Genomic DNA, 13757 nt, shown 5'->3' with positions numbered 1-13757 from the left:
CTAATAATATATGAGAGCAATTAATATATAATCAGTATGAAAAAAAAGAGTTTGGAGCCAGATTGTGTTCATTAGATGCCAGAGACTGGGAGGAACCTGCTGTGGGTCTTATAGGCAATAGAGATTCAATAATGCTATCAAAGTAGAGGTGTGGAATAACAAGAAATGAAATATAAAAAATAAAAACTTTTCAATTGTGTGGATCATTGTTTGAAGGTAGGAAAGACTGAAAGAGATAATTTGTAAAACTGAGGTAAAAAAAATCAATCAGAAACTGATAAGATCATTTTGGTGAGTATAGACAAGGAAATGTTGAGATTGATGCTATGAAGACAGAAACAGAAGAATACTCAGAAACTGTTTTCTGTTCTGTAAATTAAGGTCATTGTTCTAAATTGAACTCTAGAATTCCTTTTTTTCTTGGATTATGGAATTTTCCCTTGGAATCTATCAGTCTGCTATTTGATATGAGAGATATATCCAATCATATGTAATTTAAACCAATATTATATTGGATAAACAATAAAATTCTATGATAGAATCATAATTGATAATATATTAAAAAGACAATTGAAAATAAAGTAGCTTTAAATATATGACATAATATTAATATTGTATTATATATAATACAAATTATTAAAAATTTCATATAATATATGTGGTCATATAATTTTAATAGTATGCACATTATATAAATATATATATATATTCAAATACACTATTCCATCCTTGTTAAATAAATTATTTCTCCTTCCAAAATTAATTAAAAGAATAGTATGTAGTACAGTTAACTGGTGCAGTGAATATAGTAGCAAGTCTGGAATCAGAAGGACCTAAGTTCAAATCTGATCTCATACCCTTAGTCATTTAACCTTGATTGCCAAAAAAGAGGAACACCTTTTTATATTTCACACTTGAGTGGTACCTGTTTTTGGTCAAATCTAAGTATCAGAGTATATGAAAACTGACTTTAAATGTTATCAAAATCTCTGTCAAAAGTTTGCCTAAAAAGGGACTTAATAAAGAAAATAATACAATAATAAAAATTAACCAAAGTAGGCATTAAGAGATCATAGAGGTCACTCATCTGATGATATCTAGGCTATCTTGGTTATCCTTTTACTTTATTCTATAATTAGATCTGAAATAATATGCAATAATCATCCTTACTATGATAGGTTTTCCACAGGGACATACAACAAAGGGAAACATATATCTGTACATAACTAGAAAGTATCCCAGGAAGCCAGACACCTGGCTTTTCAGTGTTCTGTTCTGATGAGGACTCCTCAGAAAGATTTTGAGGGCTTGGCAGTTATGATACTACTTTAAAAAAGGCTCACAGTTTTTAGTCAGCGCTGGAATATAAGGAAAAAAGTAAGAACATTTCCTAGCACTGATAATTGGTGAAAAACCTATAAGTAAGAAACACTTTCTTGAGCAAGAATAGAATATGTGAAAAGTTAGTGTGCTCAAAGTGGAATGATTCAAAGAGAGGAAAAGCAATAAGTGATTGCTTTAGATAATGAGGCAGTGTCTGTGTGTGTGTGTGTGTGTGTGTGTGTGTGTGTGTGTGTGTGGGTGTGTGTGTGTGTGTGTATGTATTTAGATGTTGTTACTCAAACTGTCTGGTATAGATATCCAATAGCTTTATTCATGTTTTCATATTCAGATTTTCCAGCACTGGACAAATTTCACTTTAGGGGATGTTGACATAGTAAGAATTATGTAGATCCAGATTCATAAGTCTCTTTGTTCACCTAGTGTGACTGAATGTAAAGAATGGTTCTAATTCTTTAGTATGCCCAGAATTTGGAGATTGATTAAATTTCAAGCATAACATAATACATATACATAATACATAATACAAAAATAATTAGAACAACAATGCTAAATTATATAGTGCGTTAAGACTTACAAAACACTTTACAACATTTGTTGCACTTTGTCTTCACAGCAACATTGGGAAGTAGTCATTACTATCCCCAGAGGTAGAAAGGTGGGTCAATAGACAGAGTTAAAAACCTGGAATCAGGAAGAACTGAGTTAATTTGGCCTCAGCCATTTATAAGCTTTGTCATCTTGGCCAAGTCACTTAATCTATTTTTGACATTAATTCATGGGAGAAGGAAATGGCAGACCCCTTTGGTATCATTGTTAAGAAAAGCCATGTGAATAGTATGGGAATACTTTGGTCCAAAGGATCACAAAGAATGAGATATGACTGAACAATAGCAACTTCTACCTCCCTTTTACAGATAAGAAGACAAAGGAATACAGAGGTTAAATGATTTGCCAAGGGTCACCTGAACAGCAAAAATCTGATCTGAGGTTTGTCAGAGCCCAGGTATATTCTCAGCTCCAAATGCTTTGTGAATAAAAAAAAAAAAGTTCACAAACCAATGCCAAGGGTTGGGGTGGGACTATATGGTATCCATACACATATACATACCCACACATACACTAACATATCAGAATACAAGAGTTGATAACTTGCCCCTATGATTTTCTTCAGATTAATAGACTCAATTCTATAAATGGAGTAGAAGGTCACTCAAAAAACCAGAAATCTCCATGCTTTTATAAAGGGCTTGTAGAGACATTCAGATTACTAGAGAAAGCAGTATCTTCCTTTTAATTTTTGGCAACAGTAACTTCCTTTCCACTCTCACAGTTCAATTGCTGCTCCTACTTGGTAACTGTATCATGGAGACCAAATGATGAACACGTGGCAGGGAATGATGGGTGATAGAAAGGTTGACAGGGTTGTTTTTTTCTCTAATGTCTCCCCATAAAAGGCATCATTTCCAATGACAGTGACTATATACCGCCACCATTAAATATATTTAAGACTATACTTAGTAGCTTTTGGCACAGTAAAAAAGTCATTTAGAAAGGCACTCCTATTTACTCTTTATAGAGTCTGCCCAAATAATATCAATGCATGCTGAAATATGGTGAAGAAAGTAGTTTTTCTAAAGCAAAAAAAAGGAAAGAAAATGGCTCACCTTTGGAAATGGTTTTCATAGATCATTGGTTGTAAAACCTTTTATTTCTTCTATTTTTATTTTACCTTTAGATTTTGCATCAGTCTCACTCATAATTCCCAATGTCATACCAATCCCAGGTGATCTCCCTAAATGTCTTTTCTTCTCCACATATCACTGGGTAAAGGTTATAATTTTACTGTAACAAAAATATTTATGGGTTCATTCCTAAAGCATGGATACTATGAAAACATGAACATACATGTCAAAAGTGAAGACAAAATGCCCCAGAAAAAAAAAAAAACTTAATCCACACAACAGCAAGGGAAAGAATCAATGAAAAAAGTATTTGACCAAAGCAAATTGTATATCTTCCAAGGATGAAGGTAGTATTTCTGTTAGGTGGTTGTCCAATAGCAGTTCACAGCACTGGAGAACCCTACATTTGAAAGTGAACTGAGAAACATTCTAATCTAATCATTTAATTTTAGAGAAGACAAAAATGACTAAAAAATAAAGGTCACTTGTCAAAATGTAAATAACTGCGAAATAATACCGAACATTGCCAAATATGTGTAGACTAAAGATCAGCATAGCCTTTTTTCCTGTTCAGTCCTATCTTAAATATTGTATTCACATTTTTTTTTATGGGAGAGACTATTTAATAAGCAGGGCATGCTAAAGATAGAATATCCAACATGAGGAGACCAGAGACTATATCATATTAAGAGAATTATCTGAAGATCTGAGAGTATAAGGATTATGTAATAATGACATTTCACTATGTGAAAGATGATAGTGTGAAGAAGCAGTTTTTTAATTCTCCTTGATCCCAGAAGCAGAAGGAAGAGGAAGAGACCAATGTTGCACAGAGGCAGAATTTGGTTCTGCACAACTAAACAGCAACAACAGAAAAGACAAACACATATACATAAGCAAAACAAACAAAAGTAACAGATTCACTAATCAATAGAGCCATGAAAAAGTCGAATGAACCTCCTTAGAAAGTATAGAAGTTGAGACTAAGTGACCCAATTGTTTGCTATGCTGCAGTGTGGATTGAACTAGCATTCCACTGTCATACTTTTGACTATAATTGTGGTTTCTTTAAACAATGCATGTATATATATATATATATATATATATATATATATATATATATATATATATTTCTCTAGAACCATAGCTATAGAAACTGCATCTATATGGTTCAATATGCAAACACCAATATGCATGTACATGTAGGTATCTGGGCATCACCATCTTATTCATACATAAACATGCATGTTGATATGATAATTATGATAAATGAATAAATATGAACTAACACAAATATATGATGAAACAAATTCCATATTATATATAACACCATATATAATATAGCATATCCAATCTAATTACATATGTTTATGCATTTATTCTCATATCACATAAAATTGCGTGTTTATGGAGTTCTGTGGAAATATTCATGGTGTTCAGTGAATAGACGGAGTCAAGAAGACCTGTGTGCAAATCTGGGAAACTCACTAGCTAGCTCAAGTGTGACCCTACTCATGTCATATGTCTGATAAACTTAATTAATATACTTATTTTCCCTCAGCTTCACCAGTATTTGTCATTGAAGTCTGGGGAGTGCAATGGGTTCTCTCAAGCTGTGATCCGCTATCTGACAAACACGCAACAGAAATACTAATTTCATCATTTGGAAGATATAAATTACTGAAGCAAATGGCAAACCACTATAGCAAATTTTTCAAGAAAACATCATGGGGCAGCTAGGTGGCGCAGTGGATAGAGCACCAGCCCTGAAGTCAGGAGGACCTGAGTTCAAATCCGACCTCAGACACTTAATATTTACCCAGCTGTGTAGCCTTGTGCAAGCCATTGAACCAAATTGCCTTGCAAAGCAACAACAACAACCTAAAAAAAAGGGAAAAGAAAACATCATGGACAGCATATTCTATGGGGTCACCATGAGTCCGACACATTTGAACAGCCTTATCATGTTTCTTAAAAAATGCAATGAATGTACATGTATGCAAAATGCTATATACCTGAAGGGCTATTTACCATGCCTATAATAAGACAACTCAGGTCTACAGATCTCTAACATATTGTACTTCTAAGTTTCTTGGGGGATTTATAGAAAAGCAGTACGACATTCAGCAGAGAGATGAATTCAGAGCCAAGAAGACCATGATTCAAATTCCACCTAAAATTGATAATGTTAGGACTTTAAATTATTACCTCCACTGTCACTACTATCAACACTATTACCAATGCTATTACTACTACTATTACCAATACTACTAGCTAGCTAACTACCCTTTGTACAACACTAATATATTTTCAAAGAGCAACTCTGAAGGTAAATGTATTATTATCCATATTTTGCAAACAATAGAACTGAGGCAGGGAGAGATTAGATGGCTAGAACCTGGGAACACAATTAGTATAGGATTTAAATTCAGTTCTTCCTTAATGCTTGTCTGAGACTCAGTCTCCAGTTCCAAATTATTTCTGATCTTCATTTGTAGAAAAAAATTCCCCCCGGAAGGAAGATCCTATATTGGGTGAAATAATACATTCTGTCATTGCCAATCCTTTATATATTTTCCTGAAATTATATTTTGTGGGTGTGTTTGTTGATACTGTTGTTTATTGTTCAGTCATTTTACTTGCCTGACTCTTTGTGGGAGAAGGCTTAAAGAATAGAATTTACAAAGATATGGAGATTAGAGATGGGTTGTTTTGTGTATAGTATTACCAAGAACTCCAGTCTGACTACACGTTAGAATACATGAGCTGGAATGATGTATAACAATATTGGAAAGGTAAGATGGAACCAGAAAATAATTGAGTTTAAATGCCAAGAGAAGTTTTTGTTTGATTCCAAAATTAACAGATAACCATTGAAGTTTATTGAGTAGAATAATGACATGGATAGAGATGAGGTTTAGGAAAATTTCTCTAACAATTGCCCATTCCACTCCCCAGACTTCAAATGACAAATACTGGTGTAGCTGAGGGAAAATACGTATATTAATTATTTGTTGGTGAATCTGTGAACTGTTACCACTATTTTTTCAGAACAATTTGGAAGTGTGCTGCCAAATCACTTAAATTGTCCTAACTCTTTGAAACAGCAATGCAATTACTAGATCTATACTCCCAAAAGAAATGAAGGAAAAAGGAAAATAACTCATAAGTGCAAAAATATTTATAGCAGCTCTATTTAAAATAGCAATGAATTGGAAATTGATGTAGAGTCTGTCAATAGAGGAATGTTTGAATAAATTATGGGATATTAATGTGATGAAATAGTTTACTGCACTGTAAGACATTGAAGACAGTTTCAGAGAAACCTTAGAGTACAATAACAATATAGTAAAACCATCAACTTTGAAAGATTTAGCTACTCTAATAGCAACAATTATCAATCCTGTTTCTGGACATCTCATGCAAAATAGGCTGTCCTCTTTGTGACAGAGAAGTGTTAGATTCAAAGTATAGAAGAAGATATTATTATTAATTGGGGATATGGCCAGGAATCTGTTTTGTTTAACTACAGAAATGTGTAACAAAGGTTTTGTTTTCCTTGGTTTCTCAATCTGGGGTAGGGAGAGGTAGGGAGGAGGGGAGACAGATTTTTGTAGGAAAACTACATTTTAAAGAAATGAAAAAAAGCTTTGACAGAAGTGTGGAAGATGGATTGGAAAAGTAAGAGACTCTAGTCAGAGAGATCAATTGGGAAGCTGTCACAATAGCCAAGATAATAGATGATGAGAACCTGAACTACTTTGGATGACCCTTGCTAGAGAAGGTGAAATATGAGTTATTGCAGAGGGAGAATTTACAAGACTTATCAACCAGTTGGATATGTGACATCAGTTGAGAGTGATGAGTCCAGGATAACAATGAGGTGGTGAACTTCAGCAATTGAATGGCTTTTTTGTTATCTGGAGAGAAATATGAAGCTTCCTTCCCTTTGTCATTCCCTTCTCTTCCCTCCCTTCCTTTTCCCCTTCCCTTCCCTCCTTCTTTTCCCCATTCCCTTTTATCTTCCATTTCCCCTTACCTTTTTCCCTTTCTTTTCCCCTTGCTTTTTCCCTTCCCTTTTCCCTTCTCCTTTCCCTTCTCTCACGTCTACTCTCCTTTTCTCCTTTCCTCTCCTTTTGTCCTCTCCTTCCTTGTGCTTTCATTTCCTCTTCTCTCCCTCTCTCTTTCTCTGTCTCTCTCTCTCTCTCCCCCCTTGCTTTGTTGCTTTCTTTCTTACATTCTTTCTTTTTTCCTTTTCTTTTTTTGGGGTGGGAAGATAACCAGTTCTGTTTTTAGCATACTGAGTTTGAGATACAGAATATATCATAAATGTCACATAGGGAATTGGAGACACAAGAATGAAACTCAATAAAGGCAAAAGCTAAAGTTTTAGACCTGGTAGACATCTTTGTAGAGACAATATGAAATGGAACAATGAGATAAATAAGAATGTAGAGGCAGAAGATATAAGGGCCCAGGACAAATCCTTGTATTATACACATAAATAAAGGGACTAGCCTGGAGAATTCTCCAGCACTTGGAATAAGAAGGAATAGGCATATAAACACCTAAATATAAAGGATAAAATGCTATGAAAAACCATTGAGAAGAGAATATCCGAGAGTATATGGTTCTACCCTGACAAATTCAGCTGATAGGGAAAGAATGATAACTGAAAAAAGTTGTCCATTTGTCATTTATATGGGTGACTACAGAGACTAGGTGTAGTTAAGTTTTAAAGTGAGAAAACATTGCATAGAGATAAGTAAATGAGAAGAGAGGAAGAAGTAGTGAGTGCAGAGAGATTTATTTTTTTCTATCCCCTCAAATTTTATATATAAAAGAGAGGAGATATAGAGAGAGCTTTGTCTTGGGAGGAGTTAGTAGGATAAAATTGCTTTTAATTGGATTTTTATTTTTAATTTTCTGGTCCTATATTTCCTCTATCCCTGTATGCGCTGACCACGAAAGCCCTTTGACTCTGGAGTAACCAAAGACTTTTCTCAATTCCTCAGCAACAATAATAAAATAATCCTACTTCCTCACTTACCCAAGTCATGGACAATGCCCTGTACTCTATCTTCAACACAAAGATAATAAGGATTGGAAAACAGACAGGACTTGATGATGATCATATACATGATAGGCATTTATATAATGGGAATTTAGGGGTGTGAAGATAATAGAAAGAATTCAAGATTCCGAGACTTGTTTAGGAGTGCCAAATTTGTTTCTAATTTGTTGAATGATCTTGGCTAATGATCTTTGCTCCCAAACTTGTTTTCTTTCTGGGAAATAAGAGTTGAGTTCTATGCTATCAAAAGTTTTTCCCAATTTAAAAATTTGTAGAAAATGAACTACATGTCCCCCTCTCTTCCTCACCATTGCTCTCCCTTTGAGTAACCACAGTTGTATCACCTCACAAAAGAAATGATCCCAATAACATTTTCAAACTCAGTTTGATCTTGATGTTCCCTCATGGTTTTAAATAATTTAATTGACTCTAAAGGTTTTGGGGCTAATAGGACATTAATCAGAGTGAAATAGTCGGATTATGATTGTGGACTTTGTACTTGTATAGGAGGATGTTTGGGAACCTCCATAGTGAATCCCTATTTAATTAGGTTTCCTTATGTGTCGTCTAGGCAGGTTGAGGTTAAAGATGAAAGCAGTGAATGGAAAAGAGATATTCCACTTTTTCACAAGCTGTATGAGATTGGCAGGATGGGAACCCCTGAAGATAGCAGATAACAGGTCTAAGGGTGAATCACCCACACATTATTGGGTGCTCTAGTTTAATGGCACTGCCTTGAAGAGAGCTTCCATGTCCCCAAGGAAGACAGAGGGACCTGTTCCTTGGGTTCTGACCTCTAGGAGGACAGCCCCAGAGAATGAAGACTGTGAGGTCAAGAGGAGGTATGAGCTGTGGTAGGGGCTTCACCCCCTTTAATCTATTTTTGAGGAAACTGGATGTTTCCAGATATTCTCAACTCTGTGCATATATTAATTATGTTCAATAACTGAACCTGACTGGAGGTACTTCAAATTGTACTGATGGGTAGGAGCTGACAAAAACTCTGTTGGGATAGAAGGGAGGGGAAGGACCTGAGACCCCCTAGCAATTGCTAATAGCCTTTTCTTGGCTGAGGTATCCTGAAAGAGGCAATTGGGCTGGAGAGACCTGAGTCCTCAATCAGAGATGAAGAAGACGAGGAGAGAAATAGATGTTCTGTGGTTCCCTAACAAACCTCTTTTAACTTAGAAAGGGTGCTCAGTGGTCAAGATAGTCACTCTTTAGTGAAAGGAAAATAAGAAAAGGAGAATTGCTATGCGGGCAGGGGCCCTATTGCAATATCTCCAAGCAATGAATCAATACTGAGTTTCTGGCTAGTTTAAGGCTAAGAAGTCAGTAGGGCCAACAATGGAGAACAGAGAGACAAATCTTTAGCAAAGGGTTGTTCCTGGCTTCCTCCATCCTAACAAAAGGCCACCACACAACTGTATGTTACAATCTAGGCATGAACAGGCAATCTCAGACACACAGTCCATACAAGGTCCTTGAAATTAATTGGTCTGGTGCTACCACACCAACCACAAGTGGGATTTGAAATTCAATAAATCTGGAATATTTTTAGAGGCAAATTAATTAAATGACCAATGAAATATAAGAGGTAATTTATAATATGATAATTTTATATGGCTTCCTAACTATACTATAAAAATCCATATAGCCTTTGGCAAAAAAAAAAAAAAAATCCAAGCCCTGATAAGGGCTTCAGGTGGGAACTGGCTCTCCATCTACTATGCAGAAATTTCCCTTGTTCTGTGAGCTTCTTAAGGGTTTTTGAGCATATTGTGGAAACATCAGTTGGAGGAGAATCATCAATTGTGACAATTTTCATGACCATTCTTGAAGAACAGGACTTGAACCAGGTGAATAATCTGGGCCAGTATAAGTCTCCGTGCAAGTACAGACATGACCTAGGGGCTATCTTAGGATGTTGGTGGAGTGACACATAATGCAAAATGTTTCTTCTACCTCTTTTTTCTGGGGGGAGCTTTAACTTAGTTCTGATTCTGATCTTGGTCTGGGGGTTAGAGCTTGAGTCCTTGGGGCACTGTGGAAGGCAAAGGCATAAAATTGGACATCAGATCTTCCGTTATTATTCATCCAGAAAATTCTGACCTAGGATCAGGGCTTGAGACCTAGTGTATGGTAACCAACTGAAAAATTATTAAGAATAGGGGTCAGCAGGGCAAATTTTTCTAGACGACAGGGAACCATTAATAAATAGGAGCAGTCTGAATAGTGAATAGAGAGAAAGGGGAATATTTTAAGTGTAAAATAAGAAAGGAGATAGAAATGGGTAGAATAGCACTCTGAAATTTGCAATGGTATTTATATAGTATTATCTTAGTTAGATTATATAAAATCTTTTCTTCAATAAGATCAATGTCTTTATTTCCCTTAATTCTCATATAAGATATTAGTCTAGAACATTCTAGGATCATTCTCCAATTCAATTTTACATAGTTAGGTTAGACTCACTAGACAGTTGTGGGGAAGGAGTTGTGAGTATCTGCTATTTAATATTAAGCTGACTAATAATTATCATTTTAATCTCAAGGGTTTAGATCTTTGGTGTTATTTCTCAAGAGTCCCAAGTGGTGTGATTCCCATTTATTTTTTTGTTTTTTAATTTTTTTTAATATTTATTCTCATTTTGTACAAATTTTTTTTACATTAATAAAATATTCTTAAGAGTAAATAAAATACCCCCCCATAAATATAGACTTGCTTGAGCACTAAAGTAAAGGGGAGAGAAAATAAAATTAAAATTACAAAAAGTAATAGTAATAATTGTAGGTATGGCCAGGTGGTGCAGTGGACGGAGCACCAGCCCTGGAGCCACGAGCACCCAAGCCCACATCCGGCCCCATAGACCCAACAGTCACTCAGCCATGTGACATGCAAGCCACCAGAACCCCACTGCCCTGCAAAAACCAAAACAAAGAAAAAAACCCCAAAATAAAATAAAATAGCAATAATAGTATGGGTGGCTGGGTGGCGGACAGAGCACTGGCCCTTGAGTCAGGAGCACCCGGGTCCAAATTCGGCCAACAATCACCCTGCTATGCTGCCCCAGGCAGTCCACCCAGCCCCATTTGCCCTTCACCTCCCCTAAAAATAATAATAATAATAATAATAATAATAATAATAATAATAATAATAAATGTGCTTCAGTCTTTGTTCCAACCCCAACAACTCTGTTGCGGGTGGATCACATTCTTTTTTTTTTAAGTGCAGATTTTGCTCTTTTTTATTCTTGATAAATAATAAGCACAATGGTTTGTTCTTGAAAATCCCTTGACAATATATATCCTCGGATATTCACACACACAAAAAGAAACACTAACCATTAAAATTGTTTCCCAACTTTCTGAATTCCTTCTCATCCTGGTTGTACTAGTTCTATTTGTGCAAAAACATTTTAATTTGATGTAATAAAAATTATCCATTTTGCATTTTATAGTATCCTCTCTCTCTTATTTGGTCCTAAACTTCTCCCCTTTCCATAGATCTGACAGGTAAACTATTCCTTGTTCTCCTAATTGGTTCATGGTATCACTCCTTATGTCTAAATCATGCACCCATTTCAACTTTATCTTACCTAGTTTCCACCATGCTATTTTCCAATTTTCCCAGAAGTTTTTTGTCAAACAATGAATTCTTAACTCAGATGCTGGAGTCTTTGGGTTTGGATCATATTCTTCATGGTAAGTCCATCACAAAACTTACTTCCATATTTTTCAACCGTTGCCATTGCTGATTGTAACTCCGTCCTTTTGTATTTCTCCACTACCATGTACTATATTTTCTCTCTCCTTTCACTGACTCTGCTGTAGGGTAGCTGAGTGGAGCAGCAGACAGATCCCTGGTCCTGGGGCCAAGAGGCCCTGAGCCCCCATACCACCCCTTAGGCCCAGCATCCACCTGACCCTATAGTCCCGGACAGGCCATCTAATCCTAGACCCTTGGAAGAAGTAAAAAAGAAAATGTGTTACATCTGACCACTCTCCCCCCATGATCCATCCTCTCCTCCATCACTCACATCCCCCCTTCCCCCTGTCCCTGTTCTCTCCTTATTCCAGATGTCTATACCCCATTGAGTATATATGCTGTTTCCTCTCCTAGCCACCTCTGATGAGAGCAAAGATTCCCTCATTCCCCCTTGCCTCCCCCTTCTATATCATTGCAATAGCTCATTGTAATAAAGAAAAATCTTATTATATGAAATATCTTGGCCTATTCCCCCCTCTCCTTTTTCTTTCTCCCATTACATTTCCCTTTTTTTCTATCGACTCCACTTTTACACCATATTTTATCTTCGAATTCAGCTTTCTCCTTTGCTTCAAGTATAAAAGTTCCCTCTACCTGCTCTATTAACTGAGAAGGTTCATATGAGTATTATCAGTTTCATTTTCTATGCAAGAATACATGCAGTTCATCATCACCAAGTCCCTCATATTTTCTCCCTCTCCTCTACTCTCTGTGCTTCACCTGAATCCTGTATCTTAAGATCAAACCTTCTGTTCAGCTCTGGCCATTCCAACAGGAACATTTGAAATTCTCCTGGTTCACTGAAAGTCCATCTTTTTCCCTGGAAGAGGACATTCTGCCTTGTTGGGTAGTTCATTCTTGGCTGCATTCTAAGCTCCTTTGCCTTCTGGTATATTATATTCCAAGCCCTATGAGCTTCCAATGCAATTGCTGCTAGGTCCTGTGTGATCCTGACTGCAGCTCCATGATGTTTGAATTGTGTCCTTCTGGCTGCTTGTAATATTTTCTCTTTGACTTGGGAGTTCTGGAACTTGGCTATGATATTCCTAGGAGTTGTTTTTTTGGGATCTCTTTCTTGGGGGGGATCAGTGGATTCTCTCCATTTCTATTTTGCCCTCTGCTTCTAGAATATCAGGGCAATTTTCCTGTAGTAATTCTTTGAAAATGATGTCAAGGCTCTTTTCCTGATCATGACTTTCAGGTATTCCAATGATTTTTAAATTATCTTTCCTAAGTCTGTTTTCCATATCAGTTGTTTTTTTTTCAATGAGATATTTCACATTTTCTTCTAATTTTTCATTGTTTGGTTTTGAAGTATTGATTCCTGATTCCTGGTAAATTCATCAATCTCCCTGAATTCTATTCTTTGTCTGAAGGGTTTGTTCTCCTCAGAGAGTTTTCTTATCTCTTTTTCCATCTGGCCAATTTTGCTTTTGAAGGCATTCTTCTCTTCAATAACTTTTTGAACTGTTTTATCCATTTGACTTAATCTGGTCTTTAGCATGCTATTTTCTTCAGCATTTTTTTGGCTTTCCTTGACTAAGCTGCTGACTTCATTTTCATGTTTTTCCTGCATCTCTCTCATTTCTTTTCCCAGTTTTTGCTGTAACTCCTTCATTTGATTTTCAAAGTCTTTTTTTTTTTAGCTCTGTCATAGCCTGATTCCAATTTCTGTTATTCTAGGAGTCTTTAGATGCAAGAGCTTCTGCTTCCTCATCTTCAGACAGGGTATATTGATCCTTCTTGGGATCATAGATAATGTATTTCTCAATGGTGTTCCTCTTTCTCTGCTTGCTCATTTTCCCAGCCTAAGCCTGTTTTGGGGGTGCTTCCTGAGCTTTTGGAACACTCCCACAAGGGTCTCAGTGTGTGAGGCTCTGTCCTCCCTC

Source organism: Macrotis lagotis, chromosome 1 (genome assembly GCF_037893015.1).
Source record: "Macrotis lagotis isolate mMagLag1 chromosome 1, bilby.v1.9.chrom.fasta, whole genome shotgun sequence".
Taxonomy (NCBI): Eukaryota; Metazoa; Chordata; class Mammalia; order Peramelemorphia; family Peramelidae; genus Macrotis; species Macrotis lagotis.
The sequence above is the reverse complement of the archived record's forward strand: the minus strand, read 5'-3'. Positions refer to the sequence as shown.